Below are 21,094 nucleotides of genomic sequence, written 5' to 3' on the forward strand. Positions count from 1 at the left end.
TGGCAAAAAGTTTAATTTATTTGCCACGAAAATTCAACTTTTGTGGCTATTTTTATAGTTGAGTCTCGTGGCAATAGTACTTATATTTAGCTACGAGTTAAATTTTTTTTATAGCTGTGAATCCATTCTTTTGCTATGAAATATATAGATTTATAGCTAAAGATTTTTTCCATTTGCTACAAAAAGAAAAAATGTATAGCCATATTCTTGTTACGTGGCAATTATATTAATTAGCTACGCATCAAAAATTCTATTGCTACAAATTGAAGAATTTTGCCACAAGCATTGTTAGGCACAAGAATTTTGAAGCTAAGAATCCAAATCTTTTAGATTCCAAAATAGGTTCCAACTTGCACATAATTGTATATTCAAAATTTCAAAACATTTAAAATACATAATTCTCTATGTATCGGATCATGTTAGCAATATTTTGCTTGAGACCAAAAGCCACACAATCTTCCCCTTTCTCTCCTTCTATTGCTCCAACTGCACCTTAGTCTGATCAATACAATCTTAGCTTGATGATTCCACAATTTGCCTGTCAGTTTTGATAAAGTAAATTAACATTAGGAAACAAAAAATAATTGATCATATATACACTTTATTAATAGGTTCAGAATGGTCATATATTTTATAGAAAAGCATTATAGATTACCTTCTCATAAAAAGATCATATATCTCTCTAAATGGTTTAATTAGTACTAGCTTTACTAATATCTCCTTAACATGCTTATATGACCAATTTTATGAGATAATAAGACTCCCAATAATCTTAAAACGGATAGTAAAACTCCAAATATTTCATAATACAATTCAATCTTTTGCCCTAGAAGTTTCTTTTAACAAAGCCTTAGCTCAATCAAAGAACAAGCATGTAGTCCTACATTATCATTTCATGGAAGAACTATAGGAAAGATACCGACATATATATTAACATGAGCAACAACAGGCGTAGGTAATACCAATAGAATTCATTCGCGTCGATAAAAGAGTAATATCGGTTAAAAAATCCGTAATCACCTGAAACCACTAAGGAAAAGGATCAAAATTAATTTCATAAAAAATGATTAAAGCATCTCCTGAATCATATTTCAGAAGCTTCAACCATAACGAGATAAAGTATTACTGATATACCAATCTAATAATAAACGTAAAGATTAAAACTTTTCTCCTCATAACTTTTTCTTTTCCCAATTAACTAAGAAGAAGAATAAAGATGCTTCTACCAAAATAAAATCTGATGTACACATTGAAAATAATAAAAAGGAAGAAATAAAGTAACCAACGAAATGTTGATATATATGTTAGTGATTAATGACATAAAAGTGAGATTTAAAGAAGATAGAAACATACCTTAGCTTCTCTAGTGGTTGACGAAGGAGTTGGGAAAATGGGAGAAGGTGTGGCGGCTGGAGAGATAAAACAAAGGTGAGGGGCTGGGTTTTGGGGATCTCATTCTTCTTTTATATCCCTATTTTTTTAATTTTTTAACTTTTTATGCACAAATATTATAAATGTAGATAAATGTATAAAAACAAAATTAATTATATATTTAATTTACATTATACATAGTAGAACAAATTAAATATTTTCATGAATAAATTTTTATTATTATTCAAATAGAATATAATTAGAAATCATTATAATTATATACAAGATCATACTTGTTTAATTGTGATATATTAGATACAAAAATTTAATTCAATAAAATACCTAGTGATTTACTAATCACAGAATGTGATAATGACTCTGACATAGCTGAAAAGATGGTAATGTTTTTTTTTCTTTGATAAAGGACCAAATCATTATAAATATATTTATTGTCTAGATTAAATATACATTACTAGTTATACAGTGAGCTTATGGTTATTTATTCTATATAATTAATTATTTACACATTATTTAGACATAATTAAAATTTTATTTTAATTATAATGGGAACTTATAGTTATAGGTAATACTTATTTAATAGGACTTATAATATAATTATTTTTGTTATGGACTTAAATATCAGCCATATTAGATTCTTAACTCTTAGAGTAACTAGATATTAGAAAACTTATTTTTTTAAAATTACATAATTAGTAAAACATATTTTTTTAAAACTAATATGATTAGTTTCTATATTGTTAGCAACGAAATTTTGTTAAATGTCTATCATTATTTCGTGGTTACAGAATTTCATATGTCACAAGAATTAGATTTTCTTTTTCTTTGTATAGAGTTAGTATGTTCTTTGTGTGAATTTGGGACCTTTGGTCATTTGTCAAAATTAAATGCACCAAAATTACCACAAAGTTCTTAATATACAAGTAATTATCTTGAAAATAAGTTAAAGTATATAAAATTACTCTAAATATTTATTTTAAATAATTAAGGACCACACATATATAAATATCTCTACAAACTATCAAAGTCTTTACTATATGAGTACTTATTTTAAAATAGGTATAAATTTGAGCATTATTGAAGATTGTGCTTTGTACCTTAATATTTGTTATTTGCGAATTAAGTTACTTAACTTATATACAATTACTAATTTTCTATATTGTAGGAGTAATCTAACTTTTATATTTAAAATTTATTTTCCATAAAACTTCTCTCTTTTGGAAAAACTCTTGTAATGATTTCTGTAATCAAAGAAAAAATATTTATTCAACTATGAGTTTTTGTTACGACTAATTTATTGTGATTCAAAATAATACTATTGATATGGTAATTTCATGTGCATGACAAAGACTTATAATTTAGTTACGGAAGTTTATTGTCTCTCTCAATTTGTGGTTATACCAATTTATCATAATAAACCCTTGTAACTATTAATCCAACTATTGCCACGATTTCTTATAACTTGAATAAAAAAAATTCTTTCAATTCAACATTTGTTTTAAATTTTTTATTATGGCTAAATATTACCAAAATAACTTCAAATGTGTGATGAGAGCTTATATTTAGCTATGAATTTTATTATGAAAATAAATTTGTAGCTATTGAGCCAGCCATTACTACAATTTTTTATAGAAGCAAAAATATTCATTTAGTTACAACATTTTATTTCAAGTAATTTTTGTGGCTAAAAAGTTAGTATTGCTACAATAGCTTCAAACGCGTAGCAAAAACTTTCTATTAGCTACAAATGTATGAATAAGTTTGTAGCTATTAAACCACTTATTGCCACAAAGTTTTATAGCTTGAAGCAAAAAGATCTATTTAGCTATAACATTTTATTTCAACTAATTCTTTGTGGCTATAAGATTGCTATTGCTATATTAACTTCAAATGCGTGGCAAAAAATATACGATTAGTTACGAAGTTTTGTTGTAGCAATAAATTTGTAGCTATTTGGATAATTATTGCCACGATAGTTAGTAACTATAGCAAAAATAGAGAATTAGTTTTGCCAATTTAATTTTGTAGCTAATAAATTTTACGAAATTGTAAATATCTATGAAATTTTAATTTTTGTGGTTGTTGTTAGGTATTAGCCACGACTTTCGTATTTGTTGCTGAGAATTCGTAGCTATAGATGCATAATATTGTAGTGCCGGTCAATACCGTCGGAATCATACGATAGGCCAAGTTTTATGTAATCGAAGGGGACATGAGGTACAACGCCCTTCTCGGAAGGCCGTGGATCCACTACATGAAGGCAGTACCTTCGACTCTTCACCAAGTGCTAAAATTCCATGTTCCGGGGGGATCAAGACAATCTAAGGGGAACAACCGGCCGCAAAAGAGATGTTTGCCATCCAAGAAGTGGTTCCGACATCAACACTCACAACACCGAAAGAGCCGAATTCGAGCACCGACCTAGAGGCCAAATAGCAATTACCGATATCGGTCACGATCCAATCAGATAAGCAAAAGACTTGTGAAGACGATGATTACGGGTTCCCCGATCTTTTATAATCCCTGATGACTCCGACACAACCAAATCGACGGTCGAAGAGCTGGAACAGGTTATATTGATCGAGCATTTGCCCGATCGAAAGGTATACCTGGGCACAGAACTAACTCCCGAGCTCAAGAGAATTTTTTTTTTAATTTCTTATAGTTAACATAGATTGTTTTGCTTGGTCCCATCTTGATATGACATGGATTCCACCGGAGATAACTACTCATAAGCTAAGCCTGAACCCGAAAATCAATCCGGTCAAGCAGAAGAGGAGACCCCAGTCTGAAGTGAAATATGCCTTCATCAAGGATAAGGTATCTAAACTCCTTAAAATAGGGTCCATTCGGGAGGTTAAATACCCGGAATGGTTAGCAAGCATAGTGATAGTCCCTAAAAAGGAGACAAATTAAGAATGTGCGTAGATTATAAGGATTTGAACAAAGCATGTCCCAATGACTCTTTCCCTTTGCCCAACATTGATTGCATGATCGATTCCACGACCGGCCACGAGATCCTCAGTTTTCTCGACGCCTATTCCGGGTATAATCAAATACGGATGAACCCGTATGACCAGGAAAAAACTTCCTTCATCACTAAATACGTCACGTACTGCTATAACGTAATGCCATTCGGATTAAAAAAATGCATGTGCCACCTATCAACGTCTAGTAAATCGAATGTTCTAGGAAAAAATAGGAAAAATGATAGAAGTTTACATTGATGATATGTTGGTTAAATCCCTACGAGCAGAGAACTATTTAAAACATTTGCAGGAAACCTTCAGCATACTAAAAAAGTACAATATGAAGTTGAACCCAGAAAAGTATGCATTCGAAGTTGGATTAGGAAAATTCCTCGGGTTCATGGTATCTGACAGAGGGATCGAGATTAACTCCGACAAGATCAAAGCCATTGAAGACATCACGGTCGTGGACAACGTAAAGGCTGTGCAAAGCCTAACAGGGCGTATAGTCGCCCTGGGTCGATTTATCTCGAGGTCGTCCGATAAGATCCACCGACTCTTTGCACTGTTAAAAAAGAGGAATAGCTTCTCATGGACTCCGGAATGTCAAACGAGCTCAAGAGATACTTATCGAGCCTACCACTGCTTCACACACCAAAGGCATACGAACAACTGTACTTGTACCTAGCGGTCTCGGAGGTAGCGGTAAGTAGAGTCTTGGTTCGGGAAGAGCAAGGTATGCAATTTCCAATTTATTATGTTAGCAAGACCTTAGGTGAGGCCTAAACTAAGTACCCTCACCTAGAGAGACTGGCGCTCGCTTTGCTAAGTGCCTCTAGGAAGCTAAAACCATATTTCCAATGTCACCCCATATGTGTCGTAGCTACTTATCCGTTAAGGAACATTATGCATAAGCCCGAACTCTCGGGTCGATTAGCCAAGTGGGCAGTGGAAGTGAGTGGGTACGATATTGAGTACCGACCTCGAACCACCATTAAGTCCCAAATTTTGGCAGACTTTGTGTCCGATTTCACGTCGACCCTGATACCCTAGGTCGAAAGAGAGTTATTGGTTAACTCAGGAACTTCTTAGGGAATCTGGACCCTCTTTACAGACAGTGCTTCGAACGCAAAAGGATCCAGACTTGGTATTGTACTAAAGGCATCAACAAGTAATATAATTAGACAATCTATTAAGACTATGAAATTGACTAACAATGAGGCCGAATATGAGGCCATGATTGAAGGTCTCGAACTAGCCAAAATCTTGGGGGCCGGAGGTGATCGATGCTAAGTGTGACTCCTTTCTTGTGATAAACCAAGTTAATGGAACGTTCGAGGTTAGATAAGAATGAATGCAGAGATACTTAGACAAGTTACAGGTGACGTTACATCGATTCAAGGAATGGACTTTACAACATGTACCTCGGGATCAAAACAGCGAGGCCGATACCCTCGCTAACCTAGGATCGCCAATCGAAGACAACGAGTTCAACTCGGGTGAAGTCGTGCAGCTTATGAGATCTGTGGTGAAAGAAGGCCATGCCGAGATCAACTCAACGAGCTTAACTTGGGACTGGAGGAATAAGTACGTGGAATATCTCAGGAACGAAAAGCTGCCTTCAGACCCGAAAGAATCGAGGGCCCTGCGTACAAAGGCAGTCCAATTTAGCCTGTCCGAAGATGGAACCTTGTTCAGAAGATCATTCGATGGCCCACTTACAATATGTCTAGGGCCGGGGGATATTGAGTACATTCTGAGGGAATCCACAAAGGTACCTATGGAAATCATTCGGACGCCGAATCATTGGTTCACAAAATAATCATGGGTGGATATTACTGGATCGACATAGAAAAAGACGCAAAGGAATTCGTCCGAAAATGTGATGGATGTCAAAGATACGCTCCAATGATTCATCAACCTGGGGAGCTGCTGCATTCAGTTTTGTCTCCATGGCCATTCATGAAGTGGGGGATGGATATCGTCGACCCCCTTCCATGGGCACCTGGTAAGGCCCGATTTATATTATTTATGACTGACTACTTTCCTAAATGGGTAGAAGCCCAGGCATATGAAAATGTCAGGGAGAAGGAAGTTATCGATTTCATTTGGGACCAAATCATATGCCGATTTGGGATACCAGCCGAGATTGTATGCAACAATGGAAAATAATTTGTCAAAAGCAAAGTGACCAAATTCTTTGAAGACCATAAGTTCAAAAGAATCCTATCGACACCTTATCACCCTAGTGGGAATGGACAAGCTGAATCTACCAACAAAATCATACTCCAAAGCCTTAAAAAGAGGTTAACCGACGCCAACAGAAAATGGAAGGAAATGCTACCCGAGGTCCTATGGGCATACCGAACAACCTCGAAGTCCAGTACTGGGGCCACCTCAGTTTTCTTTGGTTTATGGTACTGAAGCTTTAATATCGGTCGAGGTTGGAGAACCAAGCATCAGATTTTGATACGCAACAAAGGAATCGAACGACGAGGCTATGAGTACGAGCCTTGATGTCACGACCCGAAATTTCCACCTTCGGACCGTGATGGTGCCTAACATTTCACTTGCTAGGCAAGCCAACGTTAGAATAATATTATCTATTTTTAAAATAATTTTTATATTATCAATAATCAAGGAAACAAAGGCGGAAGCAAAGTTTGAAACATAGTGAAGTAATCCATAAAAACAACGGTGTCTAAATACCATCCCAGAATTGGTGTCACAATTCACGAGCATTCTAGAATAATACAAATAAAGGTCTGAATAAAATAAAGTAGTCTAGAAATACACACACAGCTAAAGTAAAATAGACGGGGACTTCAGAACTACGGATGCCATGCAGTTATACCTAAAGCCTCCTTCGAATAGCTGAAATCCGAACAAGTATATGGCGCGCCGCTGGGACCAACTCCGAAATCTGCACAAGAAGTGCAAAGTGTAGTATCAGTACAACTGACCTCATGTACTGGTAAGTGCTGATCCTAACCTCGATGAAGTAGTGACGAGGCTAAGGCGGTTCACTTACATTAACCTGTACGCAATATTAATAACAACCACAAATAATAGAAATAAATCAGGTAACTCATTTATAATAATTGAAGCCAACCCAGCAGTCATAATCCATTATTATTTCAACCAATTCTGTTGCAGCGTGCAACCCGCTCTCACAATATATTCACATTCAATTCTGTTGCATCGTGCAACCCGCTCTCCCAATATTTTTCTTTTAATCAAGTCTGTCATATATTTATTTCAATCACCCAATATTGACTTTTCAATAAGTCTATTGCGTCGTGTAATTCGATCCCCCCATGTTGACTTTTCAATAAGTCTATTACGGCGTGCAACCCGATCCTCTAATATTAACTTTTTAATAAGTCTATTGCGGCGTGCAACCCGATCCTCCAATATTAACTTTTAATAAGTCTGTTGCGGCGTACAACCCGATCCTCCAATATATCCATTTCAATCAATTCTTATAGAAGAAATTTCCCCAATAGATGCAACAATTAATTTAAAATTATAAGACAACAAGTATACAACAATTATGATTTAATTATGAAACAAACAATGACAAATAGCAAATTATTATAAAGATCAGGGAGAAAATAGGCAGTTTAATAATTAATATGCTAAATGTCAAATAACAATTAAAACACATAATTCAAATAACATGTAACAAGTAATGCAAGAATTCAAGAATTAATATTTGACAAAGAATAAGAGAGAAACAATAATTATAATAATTAATTTATGATTAAAAATAATTTATGATTTTTCAAGTAAGCAGGCAAACAATTAATTTGATGACGTATAGACACCCGTCACCTCGCCTATACGTCGTTCACATGCATTTCACATAACAAATAATCTAAGGGTTCTATTCCCTCAAGTCAAGGTTAACCCCGACACTTACCTCTCTTTGCAAATTCCAATCAATATTCAACCACCACTTTTCCTTTTAAATTTGCCTCTGAAAGCTTCAAATCTATTCACAAACAATTCAATATATTCAATACTAATCATAGGAATTAATTCCATATGAATTTACATATTTTTCGGATAAAAATCTGAAATTCATTAAAATATTCGACAGTGGGACCCACATCTCAAATCCCGGTAAAACCCGCGAAATCTGAACACCCGTTCCGATATGAGTTCAACCATACAAAATTTGTCCAATTCCGATATCAAATGGACCTTCAAATCTTAATTTTTCATTTTTGGAAAGTTTTACAAAAATTCCAATTTCTTTCATCTAAATCCGAAATAAATGATGAATATAGACATGGATTTGTGAAATATAATCACTTTTGGTTAAAGAACACTTACCCAATTCAAAGTCGTGAAAATTCCCCTTGAAATCGTCCAAATCCGAGACTTGAAACTCAAAAATGAGTAAAATGGCGACTTCCGAATTTATGGGCTCTGCCCAGTCATTTTCGCATCTGCGGACAAAAGTTCCATATTTGCGGACTCGCATTTGCGAGACAAAGCTCGCATTTGCGATGTCAGGCTGCCAGGTGAAGTTCCGCATATGCGGACACTCCTGTCCCACCTGCGACATCCGCTTCTGCGCAAAAAGGCCGCACTTACGAAGACCACAGGCCAGGCCAAGCCTGCATCTGCGATGGAAGGCTCGCTTCTGCGAGCTCGCACCTGCGGTCAAAAATCCGCAGGTGCAATTACACCAGAACCCAAAATTTCAGATTTTGCTTAAGTTCAATTCTTGTTCCGATTTCGATTCGAATCACACTCGGGGTATTCGGGACCCTGTTTGAATATACCAACAAGTCCCGTAACATAATACGGACTTACTCGGGGTCTAAAATCACGTCAATCAACACTGAAATTATAATTCACACCCCGATTCGAACTTTGAGTTTTAAACTTTTAATTTGCAAATCTCGTGCCAAAACATATTAAATGAATCCGGAATGACTTCAAATTTGGCATACAAGTCATAAATGACATAACGGAGCTGTTCAAATTTCCAGAATCGGATTCCGGCTCGGATATCAAAAAGTCACCCCGTGGTCAAACTTGGAAATCTTTAGCCTTTAAATTACTAATTTCCGTTAAATGGTCATAACTTGAGCTAGGGACCTCTAAATTAAATTCCGGGCATACGCCCAAGTCCCAAGTCACGATACGGAGCTACCGAAACTTTCAAAACACTGATCCGGTTCCGTTTGCTCAAAATATTGACCAAAGTCAACTCAATTGAGTTTTAAGGCTCTATTACACATTTTAATCCATTTTTCACATAAAAACCTTCCAGAAAATTGTACTGACTGCGCACGCAAGTCGAGGAATGATAAATGGTGCTTTTAGAGGTCTTAGAACACAGAATTACTTATTAAATTTAAAGATGATATTTTGGGTCATCACATTCTCCACCTCTAAAACAAACGTTCGTCCTCGAACGGAGTTAGAAAAAAATACCTGAGCCGGTGAATAAGTGTGGATATTTACTCTACATGTCCGACTCGGACTCCCAGGTAGATGCCTCTACCGGCTGACCTCTCCATTGCACCCGAACTGAAGGATAACTCTTAGACCTCAACTGTCGGACCTGCCGGGCTAGAATAGCCACCGGCTCCTCCTCGTAAGTCAAATCTTTGTCCAATTGGACTGAGCTGAAATCTAACACATGGGACGGATCACCATGATATTTCCGGAGCATAGACACATGGAACACCGGATGAACCGCTGATAAACTAGGTGGTAATGCAAGCCTGTAGGCTACTTCACCCACCCTTTCAAGAATTTCAAAGGGTCCGATATACCTAGGGCTCAACTTGACCTTCTTTCCGAACCTCATTACACCTTTCATAGGTGAAACCCAGAGCAATATTCTTTCTCCAACCATGAATGCAATATCACAAACTTTACGGTCGGCATAACTCTTTTGTCTAGACTGAGCTGTGCGAAGTCGATCCTGAATAATCTTGACCTTATCCAAGGCATCCTGTACCAAATCGGTACCCAACAACCGAGCCTCTCCCGGTTCAAACCAACCAACTGGCGATCGGCATCGCCTTCCGTATAATGCCTCATATGGAGCCATCTGAATGCTCGACTGGTAGCTATTATTATAAGCAAACTCCGCAAGTGGCAAGAAATGATCCCAAGAACCTCCAAAGTCTATAACACAAGTGTGGAGCATATCTTCCAATATCTGAATAGTGCGCTCTGACTGTCCATCTGTCTGTGGATGGAATATTATACTCAACTCCACCCACGTGCCTACCTCGCGCTGTACAGCCCTCCGAAAATGTGAGGTAAATTGCGTACCTCGATCTGAAATAATAGACACGGGCACACTGTGAAGGCGAACAATCTCACGAATGTAAATTTCAGCTAACCTCTCTAAAGAATAGGTAACTGCCACTCGAATAAAATGTTCTGACTTGGTCAACCTGTCCACAATGACCCAAATTGAGTCAAATTTTCTCTGAGTCTGTGGGAGACGAACAACAAAATCCATAGTGATACGCTCCCACTTCCACTCAGGAATTTCTAACTTCTGAAGCAACCCACCAGGTCTCTGATACTCGTACTTAACTTGCTGACAATTCAGACACCGAGCTACATATGCAATTATATCCTTTTTCATTCTCCTCCACCAATAAAGTTGCCGCAAATCTTGATACATTTTAGCGGTACCTGGATGAATAGAATACCTGGAACTGTGTGCCTCTGCAAGAATTAATTCACGAAGCCCATCCACATTAGGCACACAAATACGGCCCTGGATTTGCAGAACTCCATCTTCCCCTACAGTAACCTATTTGGCATCACCGTGCCGCACTGTGTCCTTAAGGACAAGTAAGTGAGGATCTTCATACTGCCTTTCTCTGATGCGCTCATATAAAGAAGACCGAGCGACTGTGCAAGCTAGAACCCGACTGGGTTCAAAAACATCTAACCTCATGAACTGATTAGCCAAAGTCTGAAAATCTACAGCTAATGGCCTCTCACCAACCGGAATATACGCAAGACTGCCCATACTCACAACCTTTCTACTCAAGGCATCGGCCACCACATTGGCCTTTCCGGGGTGATACAAAATGGTGATATCATAGTCTTTTAACAACTCCATCCATCTTCTCTGCCTCAAATTAAGATCCTTTTGTTTGAACAGATACTGGAGCTACGATGATCAGTAAATACCTCATACGAGACACCGTAGAGGTAATGCCTCCAAATCTTCAGTGCATGATTAATGGATGCCAATTCTAAGTCATGAACATGATAATTCTTCTCGTGAACCTTCAACTTCCGCGATGCATATACAATTACCTTGCCATCTTGCATTAATACTTCACCAAGCCCAATGTGAGATGCGTCATAATATACTGTATACGATCCTGAACCTGTGGGTAATACCGACACTGGCATCGTAGTCAAAGCGATCTTGAGCTTCTGAAAGCTCATCTCACACTCGTCTGACCATCTGAATGGGACACCTTTCTAGGTCAATCTGGTCAATGGGCTTGCTATAGATGAAAATCCTTCCACGAACCGACGATAATAACCTGCTAAACCCAGAAAACTCCGGATCTCTGTAACTGAAGTAGGTCTAGGACAATTCTGAACAACCTCAATCTTCTTAGGATCCACCTTTATGCCTTATGCCGATACAACATGCCCCAACAAGGCAACTGAGTCTAACCAAAACTCACATTTTGAAAACTTGGCATATAACTGATTATTCTTCAAGGTGTGAAGCACACTTTGAAGATGCTGCTCATGCTCCTCTCGACTGCTGGAGTAAATTAAGATATCATCAATGAATACAACCACAAAAGAGTCCAAATAAGGCTTGAACACCCGATTCATCAAATCTATAAATATTGCTCGGGCATTTGTCAACCCAAATGACATCACTTTGAATTCGTAATGCCTATACCAAGTTCAAAAGCTGTTTTAGGGACATCAAAGGCCCTAATCTTCAACTGATGGTAACCAGACCTCAAATCGATCTTCGAAAGTACCTTGGAACCCTAAAGATGATCAAATAAGTCATCAATTCTTAGCAGCAGATATTTGTTTTTGATAGTGGCCTTGTTCAACTGCCGATAGTCTATACACATCTGCATATATCCATTTTTCTTCTTTACAAATAATACTGGTGCACCCCAAGGCGAGAAACTGGGCCTAATGAATCCCTCGTCAAGCAAGTCTTGTAACTGCTCTTTAACTTCTTTCAACTCTGGCGGGGCCATACGGTATGGTGGAATAGAAATGGGCTGAGTGCCCGGAGCCAAATCAATACAGAAGTCAATATCTCTGTCGGGTGGCATCCCTGGAAGATCTGCATGAAATACTTCTGAAAATTCACGAACAACTGGTACTGAGTCCATAGAAGGGACATCCGCACTGGGATCACGAATATAAGCCAAATAGGCTAGACATCCTTTCTCTACCATACGCCGAGCTTTCATATAAGAAATAACCCTGCTGGCAGAATGGCCCAGAGTTCCTTTCCACTCTAACCGAGGTAACCCTGGCATAGCTAGGGTCATTATCTTGGCATGACAATCCAATATAGCATGATAAGGATACAGCCAATCCATACCCAAGATGATATCAAAATCTACCATATCAAGAAGTAAAAGATCTACGTTAGTCTCAAGATTATCAATAGTAACCACACACGAATGATAGACATGATCTACTACAACAGAATCTCCTACCGGTGTAGATACACACACAGAAGCACTCAGACAATCACAAGGCACAACCAAATATGAAGCAAAATATTAGGACACATAGGAATAAGTAGATCTTGGATCAAATAGAACTAAAGCATCTCTATGGCAAACTGGAATAATACCTGTGATCACAACATCAAATGACTCGGCCTCATGCCTAGCTGGAAAAGCATAAAATTAGGGTTGGGCCCCACCACTCTGAACTGCGTCCCTAGGACGGCCTCTAACTGACTGGCCTCCACCTCTAACGGTCTGACCTCCACCTCTAATAGCCTGACCTCCACCTCTAATATCCTGACCTTCACCTCTAGCTGCTTGACCCCTACCTTTAGCTGGCTGAGCAGGCGGTGAAGCAACTGGTGCCGGTATGATGGCATGAGAATCTTGCCGAGATCTGTTACTCGCCAATCTAGGGCAATACCTCCTGATGTGACCAATGTTCCCACACTCATAGCACCCATCCTGATGCCATGGCTGCTGAAACTGAAGCTGACCCAGATGGGCCCGATAACCTCTATAGTAACTCTGGAGTGGTGGTGCACTGATAGGAGCTGAACGTGCACTGAATACTGGCTGCCCAGATTAAGGCATAATAGGACCGTGACTCCCTGAAGCACTGGGAGATACATGAAGTGATGAATGAAACGGACTGGGAGGATGACCCATACCAAAATTACCTCTGCCTCCAGACGAGGCACCACTGAAACCACCGAACTGACGAGGCCTCTTATCGGACCTCTGTCCTCTCTCCTGTGCAAGAACCATCTCGATCCTCCTTGCGACTTTAGCAGCCGCCTGAAAGGAAATCTCGGTTCCGATCTTCTTGGCCATCTGAAGTCTGATAGGGTGAGTGAGTCCCTCCATAAACCTCCTCACTCTCTCTCCCTTCGTAGGTAGTAAAAGGAGAGCATGACGGGCCAAATCCACAAAACGGGACTCATACTGAGTAACAGTCATACTGCCCTACTGTAGACGCTCAAATTGCTTGCGGAATTCCTCTCTCAGTGTGATAGGGAGAAACTTTTCCAGAAATAGCTGAGAGAACTGCTCCCAATCCGACTGGTTAGGTCAATGTATAATCTCTCCACCACCTCTTGGCGGAACCCGTCATCTGAAATACAGCAAAATCAACCCCATTGGTCTCAACTATACCCATGTTCCGCAGCACCTCATGGCAGCGTTCAAGATAATCATGTGGGTCCTCAGAAGGAGTACCACTAAAGTGAACTGGAAAGAGCTTGGTAAACTTATCCAGTCTCAATAAGGCCTCAAAAGACATGGCGGGCCTATCACCGATCTGTGCCGCAATAACTGGCTGAACTACCCCAACTGGCGGGGCTGCTGGAGCCTAATTCTGGGGAGCCATCTGCTCCAGAGCGGGAGTAGTGGGAGTTTGTGCTCCTCCCCAGCCTGTGAGATGGCTGGTGCCATTGGAAATGTACCATTCTGGGCCACGCCCTCTATAAGACTTACCAAACGGACTAGAGCGTCCTGAAGTACTGAAGTGGCTATGAATCCTTCCGGGACCTGAACTGGTCCAACTGGTACATTCTGAACTGGAGCCTCCACCTGAAGGTCTACCTGAGGTTCTTCAATAGGTGCAGCTGCTCGAGCTCTGGACTGAGCTATACCTCAGCCTCTACCTCGGCCTCTAGCACGCCCTCTTCCTCAACCTTTACCCCTGGCCATAGTTGCCACCGGAGGTTCTGGTCCCTGTCCATCGGTAGAGGTATTACGTGTTCTCACCATCTGCGAGAGAATAAGAGTAAAATGGTTCAATCATCGATGATAGAATAAAATCGCACGACAGAATAAGAAAGAAGTGGTATTGTTTCTAAACTTCATAGCCTCTGAGAGATAAGTACAGACGTCTCCGTACCGATCCTTCAGACTCTATTAAGCTTGCTCGTGACTCGTGAGACCTATGTAACCTAGTGCTCTGATACCAACTGTCACGACCCGAAATTCTCACCTTCGGACTGTGATGGCGCCTAATATTTCACTTGCTAGGCTAGCCAATATTAGAATAATGTTATCTATTTTTAAAATAATTTTTATATTATTAATAATCAAGAAAACAAAGGCAGAAGCAAAGTTTGAAACATAGTGAAATAATCCATAAAAATAACGGTGTCTAAATACCATCCTAGAATTGGTGTCACAATTCACGAGCATTCTAGAATAATACAAATAAAGGTCTGAATAAAATAAATTTGTCTGGAAATACACACACAGCTAAAGTAAAATAGACGGGGACTTCAGAACTGCGGACGCCATGCAGTTATACCTCAAGTCTCCTTCGAATAGCTGAAATCCGAGCAAGTCTACGGCGCACCGCTGGGACCAACTCTGAAATCTGCACAAGAAGTGCAGAGTGTAGTATTAGAACAACCGACCCAATGTACTGGTAAGTGCTGAGCCTAACCTCTACGAAGTAGTGACGAGGCTAAGGCGGTTCACTTACATTAACTTGTACGCAATATTAATAACAACCACAAATAAATCAGGTAACTCATTTATAATAATTGAAGCCAACCCAGCAGTCATAATCCATTATTATTTCAACCAATTCTGTTGCAGCGTGCAACCCGCTCTACCAATATTTTCCTTTTAATCAAGTCTGTCACATATTTATTTCAATCAAGTATATATATAGACTTTTAAATAAGTCTGTTGCGGCGTGCAATCCGATCCCCCAATATTGACTTTTCAATAAGTCTATAGCGGCGTGCAATCCGATCCCCCAATATTGACTTTTCAATAAGTCTATTGCGACGTGCAATCCAATCCCTCCATATTGACTTTTCAATAAGTCTATTGCGGCGTGCAACCCGATCCTCCAATATTAACTTTTAATAAGTCAGTTGCAGCGTGCAACCTGATCCTCCAATATATCCATTTCAATCAATTCTTATAGAAGAAATTTTCCCAATAAATGCAATAATTAATATAAAATTATAAGACAACAAGCATACAACAATTATGATTTAATTATGAAACAAACAATGACAAATAGTAAATTATTATAAAGATCAGGGAGAAAATAGGCAATTTAATATTTAATATGCTAAATGTCAAATAACAATTAAAACACATAATTCAAATAGCATGTAACAATTAATGCAGGAATTCAAGAATTAATATTTGACAAAGAATAAGAGAGAAATAATTATTATAATAATTAATTTATGATTAAAAATAATTTATGATTTTTCAAGTTAGTAGGCAAATAATTAATTTGATGACGTATAGACACTCGTCACCTCGCCTATACGTCGTTCACATTCAATTCACATAACAAATAATTTAAGGGTTCTATTCCCTCAAGTCAAGGTTAACCTCGACACTTACCTCGCTTTGCAAATTTCAATCAATTATTTAACCACAACTTTTCCTTTTAAATTTGCCTCCGAAAGCTTCAAATCTATTCACAAATAATTCAATATATTCAATACTAATCATAGGAATTAATTCCATATGAATTTACACATTTTCCGAATAAAAATCCGAAATTTATTAAAATATTCAACAGTAGGACCCACGTCTCAAATCCCGAAAAAACTTGCGAAATCCAAACACCCGTTCCGATACGAGTTCAACCATATAAAATTTGTCCAATTCCGATATCAAATGGGTCTTCAAATCTTAATTTTTCGTTTTTGGAAAGTTTTACAAAAATTTCAATTTCTTCCATGTAAATCCGAAATAAATGATGAATATAGATATGGATTTATGAAATATAATCATTTTTGGTTAAAGAACACTTACCCAATTCAAAGTCGTGAAAATCCTCCTTGAAATCGTCCAAATCCGAGACTTGAAACTCAAAAATGAGTAAAAATGGCGACTTCCGAATTTATGGGCTCTGCCCAGTCATTTTCGTATCTGCGGACAAAAGTTCCGCATTTGCGAGACAAAGCTCGCATTTGCGATGCTAGACTGCTAGGTGAAGTTCCGCATCTGCGGACACTCCTGTCGCACCTGCGACATCCACTTCTGCGCAAAAAGGCCGCACTTGCGAAGACCCCAGGCCAGCCCAGTCCCGCATCTCCGATGGAAGGCTCGCTTCTGCGAGCTCGCACCTGCGGTCAAAAATCCGCAGGTGCGATTACACCAGAACCCAGAATTTTAGATTTTTCTTAAGTCCAATTCTTGTTCCGATTTCGATTCGAATCACACTCGGGGTACTCGGGACCCCGTTTGAATATATCAACAAGTCCCGTAACATAATACGAACTTACTCGGGGTCTAAAATCACGTCAAACAATACTGAAATTACAATTCACACCCCGATTCGAACTTTGAGTTTTAAACTTTCAATTTGCAAATCTCGTGCCAAAACATATTAAATGAATCCGGAATGACTTCAAATTTGGCATACAAGTCATAAATGACATAACAGAGCTGTTCAAATTTCCAGAATCGGATTCCGGCTCCGATATCAAAAAGTCACCCCCGTGGTCAAACTTGGAAATCTTTAGCCTTTAAATTACTAGTTTCCGTTAAATGGTCATAACTTGAGCTAGAGACCTCCAAATTAAATTCCGAGCATACGCTCAAGTCCCAAATCACGATATGGAGCTACCGGAACTTTCAAAACACTGATACGGTTCCATTTGCTCAAAATATTGACCAAAGTCAACTCAGTTGAGTTTTAAGGCTCTATTTCACATTTTAATTCATTTTTCACATAAAAACCTTAAGGAAAATTGTACTGACTGCGCACGCAAGTCGAGGAATGATAAATTGTACTTTTCAAGGTCTTAGAACATAGAATTACTTATTAAATTTAAAGATGACATTTTGAGTCATCACACTTGAGCTATTGGACGAAAGGCGAGAAGCCACCCTTGTACGACTGGCCGCCCAGAAACAACGAATTGAAAGATATTACAATCGAAGGGCCAGCCTTCAACACTTCAATACAGGGGACTTGGTACTAAGAAAAGTCACACTAAGCACCCGAAACCCGAACGAAGGGAAATTAGGGACGAACTGGGAAGGGCCGTACCGAGTTATCGAGATCACCGGCAAAGGATCCTATAAGCTCGGAACAATGAACAACGATCAATTACCGAACAACTAGAATATAACCCACTTAAAGCGATATTATTGCTAAGGTACGGCCCCGCTTCTTTCTTATATTTTTTCCGTTTCAAGCTAACACTTGCAGGTAACCAACAAAGGATGATACGAAGTCCTAGGTCTAAAAGCATGCGTTGCACCCTTTTTCCCTTGAACCGGTTTTGTCCTAACTTAGAATTGAAGGTCGGTTATGAACCGGTGATAATGATCACAACAAAATTCGAGAGGGCAATATCCCTCGGATATCGAATTTAACAACAAAAGAAACTTCGTGATCGATAGGGCCCGATCAATAGGATTTAGTATAAGGGCCAAACAGTCAAAATGAATCGTGCCCACATAGATCGATTGAGACCTGGCACAAGACATGTATACATATACAATCATTGCGCACAAGAATAAAAAAAGAAGACTTTTCTTGTTTTTGATATAACATTATTTAAGGAATTTCCTACTCCCGGTCCCCTAAGGGTATCGAGCCCAAGGGTCACCTTAATCCGAGTTCGAAACATTCACTCAGGGATTACCAATAGAGCCCAAGGGCTACCTCAAATCCGAGTTCGAACATTCACTCGGGGACTACCGATCGAAAACAATCTCGGATGGTCTGAGCTACCATATTACAGGGGCAAAAGATCTATTAGGCAACACCCAAATTTCTAAGGCTACGACCACCCCTGATCGGGGACTGTTATCCTAGGCATGCCCGGATAACTCGGGATAGCAATCCCACTGGGCGACGCCCGAACTAAAAGGTTATGGCCGTATTAACGCGGTTTGGAGACGTCCGAGACCCGTAACAAAAACAAGGCCTTCGATTTTTTTTTATAATCGGTTCTAAAAGCTACCCTCGACAAGGCTATAAAGCTAGGATATTTCGGGGGAAAATTATCGGTAACACCAAACCCCTACAACGCCTTAACCCAAAGTGGCGATAAAGGCAAGGTTTGATCGAATTTTCGAAAATAACCTAACTATTTCATGCTAAGGCATTTCAACCTTTACGAATACAAATAGAAAAGCAAAGGAAAGGTTCAAAAGCCATAGAAGGGAAAAGCCATACATATATATATCAAAATTTATTTACCAGGGCTGAATAGCCCCGATGCATGTTTTTTACAAAGGCCGAACGACCTCAACAAAAAGCTAGTACAAAAGACGAAAAATGGCCTAATCCTCATCGGGGGATACGTCGTCGCCTGCGGGGTCATCTTCACCATCAGACTCACCCGACTCTTCAGACGCCTCGGAATCCTTCTAGGGAAAAGCCAGCTTTCGGGCATTGGCTTTGCATATCTTGGCGTTCTTGATTTCGGTAAATATGTCAAATTTCTGAGCATGGACTCCCTTGAGGGATCCCTTCAGGATTCCCACCTCGCATGCTCCTGGGCCACCTTTTTATCAGCCTCGGTCTTGGCCGTGATGAACTCTAACTTGGAAGCCTCAAGCTCCTTGGCCAAATCCTCTTTACCAGAAATAGCCGAGTTCAGCTGAGATTGGATTCCCTCGATCATTTTGGCATGCGCCAAATTCTTCTCCTTTGTAGCCTGAAGCTGAGACTCAGTTGAAACCAACTGTTCCCGGGCAGTCTTTTTCTCCAAGGCCAAGCGATCCATATTCTTCTTCCACTCTGCGGTCTCGGCTTTGACCGTATCCACCTCACCACGGAGTTGCTAGATCATGTCAAATTTATTCTGAACCTACGTGTTCAGATTGTTATCTACTGAGTCTGACTCATCATCACTAACTCCAAAAACTCTCCTTACATGCTCGACTAGGTCGGTATGTTCCCTACGAGCCGCTTCTAGCTCAGCTTGAGATTTTTCACTACGGAGCTTATAAGCGTCCCTTTTTTCAGCAAGCTCCCGGGCCTCGGCCTCGTAACACTTTGACACCTCCCGGTATCGAAGAAAGGCCTCATGATGAAGTACCGAGGCCTGCAAACACAAAGGAAAACGTTATGATTATTCATGATTAAATCTAAATACATAATGAAGGGACATTCGAAATTACCCGATTCAACGCCTATTGAGCTTCGTTGAATAGGCAGGGCGCCTCTACCTCGTTCATTTTTGTTTGATATTATTCAATCACCAAGCACCGAAGGTAACTGACAATCCCCATCGGGGCAGAACAAACCCGGGCATCCTTCGGGATGGGCATATAAATTGCCCGTCTCCGAGTAGGATAAACACTCGGGGATGGGAATCGATTCACTAATTTTGGGCTCGAAGAGGACCCACCGGCTCCTGGGGACGATGTATTTTTTGGTACCGGTAAGTTGCCAACCCGGTAACATCCTCCGAGGCGGTAGAATCTAGGCCATCAAAGAAGTGGTGAAGAGAATCTAGTGCTCCTTGGGCCCCTTCGCCGAGATTACCTTTCAGCGTCTGGGCCTCATTTATCATTGAATCGGTAAACGAAGGTGACCCAGAGAGGTCGATCAACCTAAGCGCCTCCTTAGGCATATTATCTTCTGACCGGGAAGTACCGGCCAAATTCCCTTTGTTAACTTCCACAGCTCGGGGCGAAACGGTCTCGGCCCTCCCTGGTTCAGAGGCTTCGACCGCTACTTCTTCTACGGCCTCCATGGCCTGAGGCAGTTCAGAACCATTTCTCACACGGGCCACCAGATTGGAATCTTCTTCTTCGTCGGACTCATCCCTCAACCGATGGAGTGAGTCCGATGAGAGCTCCCGGACACTGGCATCTTTGGTTTTGCACGCAAGTCGCTTCCTCGGTCTTTTCTTTTCAGGGTTCGAGGGACTCATCACTTTTCTTTTCTTCTTCTCTTTATCCTGCTTCAGAGCAGGGGGATCGGCGTATATGTCATTATCAGCTGATGGAGGTCTTATTTCGACGTCTTTCGGTAAACCTGCAAAAAGAAAATATAACTGATTAGAGACCAATGATGAGAAAATAAGA

The 21,094-nt window shown here is 39.6% G+C and overlaps 1 long non-coding RNA gene across 1 annotated transcript; it reads right to left on the bottom strand.

Annotated features, from left to right (window-relative positions):
* Positions 1 to 339: 339 nt before the first annotated feature.
* LOC107804943 (uncharacterized) lies at positions 340 to 1,462 on the bottom strand. Its single transcript, XR_001652333.2, has 2 exons — positions 1,354 to 1,462; positions 340 to 538 (listed from the first exon to the last, which is right to left on the bottom strand). It is a non-coding gene; the product is annotated as an uncharacterized LOC107804943 (long non-coding RNA).
* Between the last annotated feature and the right edge of the window lie 19,632 nt (positions 1,463 to 21,094).

The sequence above is a fragment of the Nicotiana tabacum genome, chromosome 4, assembly GCF_000715075.1.
Source record: "Nicotiana tabacum cultivar K326 chromosome 4, ASM71507v2, whole genome shotgun sequence".
Lineage (NCBI taxonomy): Eukaryota > Viridiplantae > Streptophyta > Magnoliopsida > Solanales > Solanaceae > Nicotiana > Nicotiana tabacum.